The sequence below is a fragment of the Coenobita brevimanus genome, chromosome 37 (assembly GCF_032717465.1).
Source record: "Coenobita brevimanus isolate Jiangsu-jjx chromosome 37, ASM3271746v2, whole genome shotgun sequence".
NCBI lineage: Eukaryota > Metazoa > Arthropoda > Malacostraca > Decapoda > Coenobitidae > Coenobita > Coenobita brevimanus.
The window spans coordinates 3619775-3632274 of record NC_136990.1 but is presented as its reverse complement, the minus strand read 5'-3'; the positions used below and the strand labels follow the sequence as shown (position 1 = coordinate 3632274).

The 12500-nt window shown below is 42.9% G+C and overlaps 2 protein-coding genes across 3 annotated transcripts in view; one reads left to right on the top strand and one right to left on the bottom strand.

The window, feature by feature from the left end:
* The window catches only part of LOC145396368 (solute carrier family 35 member G1-like), a 103886-nt gene that overhangs the window by 578 nt on the left and 90808 nt on the right, over window positions 1-12500 (top strand). The gene's annotated exons all lie outside the window — the stretch shown is intronic.
* Window positions 1-12500, bottom strand: part of LOC145396396 (carbohydrate sulfotransferase 7-like) — a 100341-nt gene that overhangs the window by 6635 nt on the left and 81206 nt on the right. The window lies entirely within an intron of this gene.

Below are 12500 nucleotides of genomic sequence, written 5' to 3'. Positions count from 1 at the left end.
GTGACGATTCTTGAGGGTAATAATCAGGTAATTTCATAACGAACCTAACGAACTTAACGAACATAACGAGCCAAAATCACGAAGACAGGCGCACCGTAAGCCCTCCAGCACTTGTAGGTAATCTGTAGGCGACCATAATATCTCCGTATATTTATATGTCGACATAGGGATGCTCCTGTGTTGTGATTGCTATGGGAGGCCTCTTAACACGTATCCTTTGGCGATTGTGTTTCGTATTGTGCCTTGGTATCATTCTGTCGTGTTGATACCGATTTAATTTGAATGCTAGTGAATATTGAGGCGCTGTGACGAGAATAAATCGCTAAGGAAGAAGCGCTGCGAACTCCAATGTCAACGATAATATTTTGCTTATTATACCTTTATATTTTATTTATAATCCATGTCTTATTGATATCGGTTTAATTTACTAACTAATGAATACTGAGGTGTGATTAGTAGAATAAATCGCTAAAGGAGAGACACTACTAACCTATGCCAACGTGAGTGCAGAAGACAAGGCTACAGGCAAACACAAGGCTTTGGATACTTGCCTTTTTTATTTCAGTTCATTTTAATTTTAATCTGTATTTCTTGTACAATCAGAGGATCATATTTTTGTCAGAGAAGGAAGCTCCGTAGCACCTTTTCAGTACCGGTTTATATTTGCATGAAATATTTTGTTAACTGGTTTTTATCTTACTTATTCAGTCTATCTGTCTGTCTATAGCCAGACGCCTTAATCCTGTTAGGGATGGCCACAGACAAATCGACTCCATGTCACTCTAACCCCTGCCATTTCGCTGCCCCCTCCCCCTAACATACACCCCCTTCTCCCATATACCTCTCTATATTCCATCTCTCCATCTCATCCTCGGTCTCCCCCTTCCTCGCCTCCCTCCACCTCACTCACACTCTCCTAGTTAATCTCTCACTCTCCATCCTCTCCAGTCTATGCAGTCTGTGCTGGAAACACAAGGAATGAATGTGATGCAAGAGTCTATACTGATTTTACTCTAACTTGGCCCAGATTTTCTTCCTTTTGCAGCTTATTTCACGTAGCTCAGTGGCAGAAAAAGACAATGTTATGGCTCCACATCCTTTCCATAGCACTTTTCCGTGACTATCACCATATCCGGGTGCTAATTTATTGTTACAACTCAGCATTTAAGATGAAGAGACTGCATTTTAGGCCAAGTCAGAGTAAAAAGGGTATAGTAAGGTGTGACATGGAAAATAAATCACTAAGGAAGAGATGCTAGGTAAGCTTCCTCACCCTACGAGAAAGCGGGCCTAAGAAACAACCATCCTCCCAGCTCCACACGAAGAAAATTTATAACTGACGAAACACAATGAAAATCCTGCCATTACCAAGGTGTGTCTCAAATTTTTTCGACATCTTCCGTATGTATTAGTCAGGCTTTGCGAATATGCCTTTCTCTGACACACGGACCTGTATTTTCTTCTAGTTTGTAGACTCCCAAGCACCCTTTTCTGAGCGATTTATTGTTGGATGTTGCTGGTTATTATCCTTTTGTACGTTATTTTGTATTGGAGGGGGAGGCCAAGGATGAGATGGAGGGGTGGAATGGAGAGGTATATGAGAGAGGGGTGTGTGAGCTGGGAGCAGGGCAGTGAAATGGCGGGGGACAGGGCGATATGGAGGCGATTTGTTTGTTGTCACCCCTTACGGGATGAAGGCGTCTGGCAATACTATCTATCTATCTATCTATCTGGCAATACATAGACGTTAGTAGTGCGGATTATGGCGATAGTGAAGAATTTATGTAACACAGAAGACAGTCAAATGTAATAAAACTAAATCGCTGAGGGAGCGGTGTTTGGAAGCGCCCTTGAACGATAGTGTGGTGAGTAATTTGGCATTACTAATAAAAGTATTCTTATCTATGACACACTCTTATGACTAGGTTCGTTAAGGAAGCTTCCTGACACCCTTTTCTAAGCGATTTATTTTGGTTATTACTCCTTACTGTCCTATTCTGTGTTATATAAATCCTTTTGACACAACCCTACTCTTCACAGGCAGCTTGGAACGGGATATTAACCGGACATATCCACAAATAAATCGCTAAGGAAGAGGTGTTAGAGAGCTTCCTTACCTAACACCTGTTTCTAAGCGATTTATTTCGTTTATTACACCTTACTGTCCTATTCTGTTTCATAAATCCTTGCTAGCACAGATAACTTACAAAAGGATATTAACCAGCCTTATCCAAAAATAAATCGCTAAGCAAGAGCTGTTAGAGAGCTTCCTTACTTAACACCTCTTCATAAGCGATTTATTTCGTTTTTTACACCTTACTGTCCTATTCTGATAAATAAATCCTTCCAATACCGCCACAGCACATATGACTTGCACAAGGATATTAACCAGCCGTATCCAAAAATAAATCGCTAAGGAAAAGATGTTAGGGACGAGAAGACGGGGTGGGGACCAAATGAGATAATCTTAAGGCCATTGTGATATGTTATCGTGGTGTTGGTGATAGGGTGGATTAGGTGTATGATGGTATAGGTGGTGTTATCAGGTGGGTGTTCGTCCGTTTGTATAAGAGTGAGGGCATATTGACAGACAGACAGACACAGATAGAGATAGACTGACAGATAGATAGATTGATGGATGGATGGATAGATAGCTAGGTAGATAGATAGATAGATAGGTGATATCACGCTTGTATTTGTCAGTTTGTATATGAGTGAAGACATATAGACAGACAGACACACATAGGGAGATAGATAGACTGATATATAGATAGATAGATAGGTAGATAGATAGATAGGTGTTATCACGCTTGTATTTGTCAGTTTGTATGAGTGAAGACATTGACAGACATGCAGACACAGGTGATAGATAGATAGATAGATAGGTAGACTGATAGATAGATAGGTAGATAGATAGATAGGTGATATCACGTATGTATTTATCAATTTGTGTAGAAGTGAAGACATATAGACAGACAGACAGACAGACAGATAGAGAGGCATAGATTGATAGATAGACTGACAGATAGATAGATAGGTAGGTAAACAGACTCATAGGTAGGCAGGTAGGTAGATCAAGGTAGACAGACAGATAGGTAGATAGATAGATAGGTACATAGATAGATAGATGGATAGACAGACAGATAGGCAGGCAGGTTGATAGATTGATATCAAAAGAAATTGAAAGATTAAATAGATCGAGATAGACAGATAGATAGATAGATAGATAGGTAGATAGATATACAAATAGATAGTTAAACAGACAAATAAATACAGTAAGATCTAAAAAAATTTATTCCAAACCAAGGGATTTTTTTTTTCAGGTGAGAGTCAGTCTAGGTGCCTCATAATTACCGCAATCAGTGCCTAATAACTATTCCCATATAATTACCCTGATTAGAATGCTATATTGGCAAGCTGTGGGAGTTGGCAGCTGAGGGAGAGTACGAAGAGGTGTAAAATTAGCTCTCTCTCTCTCTCTCTCTCTCTCTCTCTGGTCCTTATTCACAAGTTTTATAGCTTTATGATGACTTAATTTTTCCATTCATAATTAGCATTAATTTGTGTGTGTGTATGGTGTGTGTGTGTGTGTGTGTGTGTGTGTGTGTGTGTGTGTGTGTGTGTGTGTTTTGTTTGTATGAGAGTGCTGTTTGTATGTGTGTTTGTTTATGTTTGTATGTGTGTGCTGTCTCTATGTATGTCACTGTGTGTGTGTGTGTGTGTGTGTGTGTGTGTGTGTGTGTGTGTGTGTGTGTGTATCATTCATAACATAAGTAATCTTGTGTGTATCTGACCTATTATTACATCCACTATCAAAACTCTCATATCTTTTATTTCAGCTCTTATCTCAGCTATTTTCTCAGCTATTAACCCAGCTATTATCTCAGAATTATCTTTATTATCTCAGCTAACTCGAATATTATAACAGCTATTTTTTAAGCTATTGCATTAACTTAATAGGGTATCGTATATCGGGGGAGGGGATAGGGAACCGCCCCTGGTCTGACTCTTATCCCCACTGCCCTCTGAGAGAGAGAGAGAGAGAGAGAGAGAGCACGAAAATCTTGAAATCAATATAGCGTGTGATGATTAGTATACGTACACGAACCTATGAAGAGAGAGAGAGGAAGGGGGGGGGGACTGAGTGAGCTAATGTATCTGCTTCAGTGATTTTATAGGTCTCAGATCAAGCAGTTTTGTGCACAGTTAAAATATTTATTGCTTTAAGTTTGACCGTGAAGTTAAGGCTGAAGGACGTTTATATACTCATTTCACTCTAACTTGGATTAATATTGCCATCTCTCCATCTAGAGCAGTGGTTCTTAACCTTTTTTAAGTCACGGATCCCTTCGAGAATCTGGTGAACGCTATGAACCCCTTCCCTACAAAAATGCACATCAGCACAAACGCAGCATTTTGCTTGCAATGAATATACATTATTGTATTGAAAACTACCTCACGCAGTGTATCACAAAGTATAAAACAGTCTTTACAAAGAATTATGTTTCTCACTCTTTTTCATGCAAAAACTAATGGCCACTCGAAAAAATGAAATACATCCAACTTGAGCAAATTAAACAAAACAAAACTTTAAGTCTGCTCAAAAGTTCATTTCAGTGAGAGGGTTGTTGTTGCTGTTTGGCTTGAATAAGATGACATTGTGGAGTGGTCTTTGACAAGGCAACACGCATGTCATCGTTGACATCCAGTTGATTTCGACTTTTTATTTTGATAGAAACAAGCGCTGAAATCCCTGACTCACAAAGGTATGTAGTTGCAAACGGAATCAGAGCACCGGTAGCTTTGCTGTGCCAGACGAGGGTAGGCTTGTGTCAACGAACACCAGAATTCTTCAAGACTTCGATTTTTTTTATAAGTTAATGATGCCAAACGGCATCACGCAATCTCGCTAAATTGTTCTCAATTATTCTGACCTTCACGGACCCCCTGTATCCCATGGTTAAGAACCCCTGATCCAGAGCATCGCCCTCCATCCACCTCCGTCATCCATCCATCCATCCATCCATTCATTTAATCTTCCATCCATCCATCCATCCATCCATCTTTCCATCCATCCATTCAGTTATATATCCTTCCATCCATCCATCCATCCATCCAACCATCCATCCTTCCATCCATCCATTCAGTTATATATCCTTCCGTCCATCCATCCATCCATCCATCCATCCATCCACCCGTCCTTCCATCCATCCATTCAGTTATATATCCTTCCATCGGTCCATCCATCCATCCATCCATCCACCCGTCCTTCCATCCATCCATCCAGCCAGCCAGCCAGCCTTTTGTTACCTATCAGGAGCGTAGGGGCCCGGGGCTAGGTATTTCAGTCCTAGTTTTTTACTTTTATCAGGAACAAGACGATTTTATTCAATTTAAGGAAGATGCTTGTAGGGGATAGATAGATTATTATTATTATTATTATTATTATTATTATTACTAGTAGCAGTAGTAGTAGTAGCAGTAGTATTAGTATTAGTATTTCTAGTAATGGTGGTGGTAGTAGTAGTAGTGGTATTATTATTATTATTATTATTATTATTATTTGTAGTACTAGTAGTAATGGTGGTGGTGGTAGTAGTAGTGGTGGTAGCATTATTATTATTATTGTTATTATTATTATTATTATTAGTAGTAGTAGTAGTAGTAGTAGCAGCAGCAGCAGCAGTAGTAGCAGTGATAATTTTTCGACATATCCTTTACACAAACAGATAGACACGAGTGAACTCAACCACAGTCCAACTCCATTGAAGGTGGTAACCATTACAACACACTGACCTTCACATACATCACTCTTCCTACCAACATCTCTTTCGCACTCGTACTTCACCAGCATGAGAAAGGATTACGCCTGGCTCTCACTCTCCATCCTAGGAACTTCTACAGTGGATATAACATAGACTAATACAGATTCAGACGCAGTGCATGGGAATTAAACCAATTTACTGATAAGGAGATAAGAAGATCGTAGATATGTGTGTAGCTTATTCATATTAATTTTTCTATACTCTTTTCACTCTAACTTGGCCTAAAATTGCCATCCCAGTCTTTAGTGCAGAGTTGTAACAAGCGATTAACGTTAGAATATGATCCTAGTCACGAAGAAGTGCGGTGGAAAGGTTATACCACTGAGTTACGTGAGGAAAACTGAAAATCAATAATTGCTTGACTCACTATCCTATTCCTTCCCATAGAACTTCTTTGTGACTAGCATCTTATCATATTCGTGTGTTAATCTATTGTTACAGCTGAACTTTTAAGATGGATGTGTGTGTGTGTGTGTGTGTGTGTGTGTGTGTGTGTGTGTGTGTGTGTGTGTGTGTGTGTGTGTACAAACAAGCAAGCTGCACCAATGGTCGTATATCGCTGAACACACACACACACACACACACACACACACACACACACGAAGAATAACCCCTTCCACTGAGAATATTTTTATTGTTGGTAACAGGCGAGGGATAGCGAGAGAGAGGGCGAATTTACAATAGGATACGTAGGGGTAGGCGTCGTGGGAAGAGGGGATTGTTAATGAGTAGGAACGAAAAGGCCTGTAGATCGTTTTGCCTTGGCTGCCTCGTACAGGATCCGGCGTCAGGCAGTAAATAAAGACATAATTAGAGCAGAAATAAAATCTACTGTAGTGTACCATCAAGAGACCCATTTTCTTCAATGTTAGCGTCCGTTTTTGTTTCAAAGGTAAAACTCGGCTAATTTTATCATGTACTATTTTATCTCATTCTCTGATGTAGTATCGTGTTTTCTTACTGTGTTTATAGTTGTATTTAATATGATAATTTTTGCCTCATGTATCAGTATATCCCTTTGCTCTCGTCCATTCCTACTTGTCCATCAGCTCCAACTTTCTCTAGTGTTTAGCCTTTGAAAGATTGATAGACGGAGAGATAGCCAGATTGATAGATAGGTAGATAACCAGGCTGATAGATAAATAGACAGGTAGATAGATAGATAGATAGATAGACAGATAAATAACTAAATCCTCCCACTTACTGTTACGTTGGTCAAGTAATGTAAGTGGGGTGGTGAGGTGTCGATGGATGGGGGAGGGGGGCAAGGTGGAGTCATGCCCTATTTTGATCCAATTCTACGCATTATCCACCATTAAATAACTCGAAATTTTAGATGAGGGGGCAGTGGGGGGGTAGGAGTCAGACTGGAGGGCAATGGGGGGTTAAGGGGCTGGCTGGGGGGGGCGGCTCCCTCCATCCCCCCTCCCCTTATCTCCGTTACTCTTTGTCGGGGATATTTATTCAGAATTTTTCTGTTTATTTTTTACTTGTCATATTATCCATTTCTGTCTGGCCTTCTGTGATGTTTCCAAGTGCTTGGACTTGGGTTGGAAATTCCTTAACACGTGTTCCATAGCGATTTATTTTGCATAATATACCTCAGTATCCCGTTGTATATAATCAATGCAGTGTCAGTATTTGGAAGATCTCTCTCTCTATCTCTCTCTCTCTCGTCATGTGGGTCGACTTAGATCCGATCCACTTCATTTACTGCCTTTGTCATGGTCGTGATGGCAACTTCACACCTTTTCCTTACCGATTTATTTTCGATTTTGCTCCGGTTGTATATTCTTGTGTGTTATTCATGCACTCTATCTCGACATTGAAAAAATATATAAGAAGCAAAGAAGAGGATGTTAATGGGTAGCTTGGAAAATAAATCGCTAAGGAAGAGGCGTTAGGGAGCCTCCTTACCCCACGAGAACACGGGTCCGTGTCACTGATTTCTCTCTCTCTCTCTCTCTCTCTCTCTCTCTCTCTCTCTCTCTCTCTCAGATGGGTAGCCAGTGAATGTTAATGTTATACAATGCTATTCAATATTGTGTGTGTGTGTGTGTGTGTGTGTGTGTGTGTGTGTGTGTGTGGATATGTTTTGCGTCCCTATTGTCCTAGTATGCTATTGTTCCCATTTTTTACAATTATATCATTAAACAAATTGTATACATGATCACCTCGTTTGTCTGTCATTCTTTATTACCTTTTTATCACAGAGGCTAATTAAGAGAGAGAGAGAGAGAGAGAGAGAGAGAGAGAGAGAGAGAGAGAGAGAGAGAGAGAGAGAGAGAGAGAGGGAGGAGTAAAAGCGTCTGGTGATAGCTTGGGGAGAAAGCTAGAGTTGTCTCGTTCATGAAGGTGATGGTAGTTATAGTTGAAATCTCAGCCTTTTATAACTCTTAGCTTTGGAGAAATCACTTCGCGTCAGGGGAATACGGTAGTAGTAGTAGTAGAAGTAGAAATAGTGTTGTTGTAGTACTAGTAGTAGTAGTAGTAGTTGTAGACTAAGCTCTATGTTAACTGACCGGACCGTAGGCTGAAATTGCCCTCCTCCTGCAGTCCACCATTCTCCTTTGGCGGGATAGGGAGGGAGTTGAGAGACGTTTATATGACCTGGCAGAGAAGCAGCCGTGGTCAGATCAGTGCCACCACACGAAGGCGTCCCTCTCCAGCCCCGTCCTTGTGGTGAAAGGCTTAATATGGTCAAATAATCCGGCATTCAAGTCTACCTTTCCACCTGTCCCTTTCCCTTTCAGATCCAGGAGCGCTAATAATGAACTCTCTCTCTCTCTCTCTCTCTCTCTCTCTCTCTCTCTCTCTCTCTCACACACTCTCTCTCTCACACACACACACACACACACACACACACACACACACACACACACACACACACACACGAATATACCCACAATGTGTACCAGAAGCAGTAAAATAGCAGAAAAAAATTTGTTTTAACGTAATTTTTTTGTTCTGACCAAACACACGAAACAAAACCACTGTCTTTATTGGACACTGTACCTCCACTTCCTCTTCCCTCCCTCCCTTCCCCTTTCCCCTCTCTCCCCTTTCCCTCCTTCCTCCCTCTCCTCCCCCTGTCGTTTCTCCACATTCTTTCTCTTCTCTCCCTTCTCTCTTTCATTTTCACTTCCTCCTTCCCATGTAACTTCTTCCTCCTCTTTTCCCTCCCTCTCCTCTCCCCTCGCTATCTCTCATCTCTCCTCCTCATATACCCTCCCCCTCCTTCCCTTACTCCCCACCCTTTTCCCTCGTCGACTACCTTTTTCCCTCCTTCCCTCCCTCCCTCCTCTCCACTCCTTTCACTTCTAAGAGAACTCCTGTTTTTTGCCTTCCTTCATTACCCATACACTGTCTCTCCTGCCCTCCCTTCTCCCTACCTTCCTCTTCCCCCCCTTCTCCCTCCCCCTACCCTCCTTCTCTTCCCCTACCCTCCCTCCTCTCCCTCCATCCCTCCTCCCTACCCCCCTTTCCTTTCACCTCTTAAGGAACCCATAATGTCTTTTTTGCTTCCGTTTCTTGTTGGAGTAACCTTGAAGTATGGGGAGGAGGAGGAGGAGGAGGAGGAGGAGGAGGAGGAGGAGGAGGAGGAGGAGGAGGAGGAGGAGGGAAGAAGAGGAGGAGGAGAAGAAGGAGGAGGTGGAGGAGGAGGAGGAAGAGGAAGGCATAGAAGGAGAAGAAAAGGAAAGAGAATATTACTATAAAGAACTGTGCAGAGAGAGAGAGGATCTATGTTATGTTTTATAGTCTCAAAAGGTCAGATGAAGTTCAGGTCCTGTTTGTCACTCTTCTCTGTGGAAGTTGTAGATTGGTGTGTGTGTGTGTGTGTGTGTGTGTGTGTGTGTGTGTGTGTGTGTGTGTGTGTGTGTAGGGGATGGAGGCTGTGATGTTCAGTACTGTTTTTCATTGACTAGTTTTGTTTTTACTCTTGTTGTTCTAATTATTAACATGTAAAGTGGGGTCCATCATCCTCCCACGAGCAACAGAACCCCACACACTTTCACATACCACCACCTTGGCACTAATTCCGAATCTGATATAGGTATCGGTATAAAAGGCAGGGATATAAGTGATCTTCCTGACTCGACTCTGTAATCTGATGGAACTCTGTTGTTGCCTAGTGAGTCAGTGTTTCCTCTTATTTACGACTGGGACTGTTGTTCTTAATGGCTGTTTTATGTGGTGGTTATCTGTGACAGGCTGTGTTATTTGTCTCTTTAGCTGCTGTGTGTGGGGTGTCTGTGGCTAGGCTGTATCTCACGCTAGGTTAGGCTAGATTAAGTTAGATTTGGTTAAGTTGAAGAGATTAATTGGTGTTATTAAGTGGCTGTTTATCTTTGGGTGTCTGTAGTACTTCTCTGTGAACGCTGTATGGGATGTCTGTGGCTGGTTCTCATGTCTGGTTATGTAAGATTAAGTTGAAAAGGTTCTCTATTTATTCCCAGACGCCTTAATCCCGTAAGGGGTGGCCACAAACAAATCGCCTCCATGTCACCCTGTCCCCTGCCATTTCACTGCCCTGCTCCCAGCACACACACCCCTCTCTTTGTCTGCACTACTTGTCTGTAACCACGCTGACAAGGGGCCTACACATGGCGGCATAGTGGGCGGAGCAGCTGCGGCGTCCACCCGGCAGCCAAACACCTTCATATCTCCTTGCACCTCGTCAAATTAATTACCCTGGTGAGGCGCTGTCTACCACAAGGGGACACGGGTTCTCTGCACGGTGTATGCACTGTACTGTACCTGTGAGAAGGACGGCCCCATAGAAGCACTTGCATACCTGTGGTCGACGGGTCTGCTCGGCCAGACAGACAGGGGTTAGGCAACAAAACAACAATAATTGCGTTTATTGTGAAAATGAAAAGTTTCGGCCCGATTTGGATCCTCCAGGTTAAGTCGGGCTGAGATTGTTGCAGTGTCACATCGTTGTTAGGGCGGCCCACTAGGATATACGTCCTTCCATTACCCATTATTACTTCACAGCCCTTTTTCATAATTAATTTTCCTTTAACATGATCTTTTATTAATTCTCTTGTTTTCCTCTGTTAAACAATCCCTTCTTAATTGATTTTGCTTGTTTTGTTTTTTTGGCAGTTTTCACTTTTTCTCTTTTCTCGATTACCTGAGCCATGTTCTTGTGGTTCGTGGGGGGGAGAGATTGGGGTAGGGGTGGAGGGAGGGGGAGTGAGGGAGTGAGGGGAGGGGTATGGGGGTATTGGGGGAGTGGGGGTGAGGGGTGGGGGGTAGGGGGCAGATCCAGCCACCTGTACAACAAGCCACCACATCACAACTTTCACTTTCTCCCTCCTTACTGACCTAAGCCTCGCCCCTCTCGCCCTCTCTCTTCCTTTCTCCCTCCCTCCTTTACCTCCTTCCTCCCTAGCTTAGTGACTCTCTCCTCTCTCTCTCTCCCTCCCTCTCCCTGTCCCTCTCTCTTCTACCTCTTCACTTCCTTCTACCTATCTTCTATTTGCCTCCCCCTCTCCCTTTTTATCTCCCTTTCTCTCTCCCTCCAGCTTCTCCCTTCCTTTCTCCCTCTCTTGCTCTGTCTCTCCCTTCTCCCTTCCTCTCTCCCTGTTCTATACCTCTTCCCCAGCAGCATCCCTTCCTCCCTCCTTTCTCTCCCTTCCCTTTACTCTAGCTTCCTCTTATTCTCACTTTCCCTCCCTCGTTCACTCTCCTTTTTCCCTCCTTTTTCCTACTTCTCATTCCCGTCACTCTTTCTCCCTTCCTCCATCCTTCCTTCCTTCCATCTCCCTCTCCCTCCCTCTCTCCCTCCCTCCACTTACTTCCTCTTCTTCCTTTTTGTCACCCTCCCCCCGTCCTCCTTACTCTGACCCCTGTCACTCACTTACTCTCTCTCTCTCTCTCTCTCTCTCTCTCTCTCTCTCTCTCTCTCTCTCGACCCTTTCCTTTCTCTCCACCTCACCTGCATCTTAAATAAAATACCTTTCACTCTTTCTCCCCCCGTCTCCCCACTCTAACCTACTAACTTCTTCCAGCCATCCTTTCCCTTTCATCCTCCCTTTCCCTCCTCCCTTTCCCTCCCCTACAGTCCTTATCCATTCCCTTACCCAAATCCTTTACCCACTATCCTACCTCTCTACCCCCTACCCAAGCCCTCCCTCTATCCCTTCCCCTCCTTTCTTCCCCTTCACACATCCTTTCACTTCCTTCATCCATATAATTCATCTCTCCCTCCTCCCTAAGTTTCTCTCTCTCTCTCTCTCTCTCTCTCTCTTTCTCTCCTATGTTCACTGCACGCTGGTGGTGATGAAACGCGGGAGTGTCAGTCGAGGTCGTGCAAAGAGAGTCAGTTTCTCTAACCCCTGCAGTATCTCTCTCTCTCTCTCTCTCTCTCTCTCTCTCTCTCTGTCAGTTCGTCTACCTGTGTCCGTCTTTCTGTATGTCTGTCAGTTTATCTTTCTGTCTGTCTGTCTTTCTTGGTTCTGTCTCTGTCTGTCTAATAATCTCTCAGTCTATCTATCTATTGATCCATTTGTCTCCCTCTGTCTATCTGTCGATCTATCTGTCTATCAATCAGTCTGTCTCTACCTGTCTGTCAATCTATCTATCTATCTATCTTTCTATATCAGAGGGTTAATTGAGGTTCATTTATACAAGCTTTCACATCTACACACATTGTCTTCCTAGTTTCCT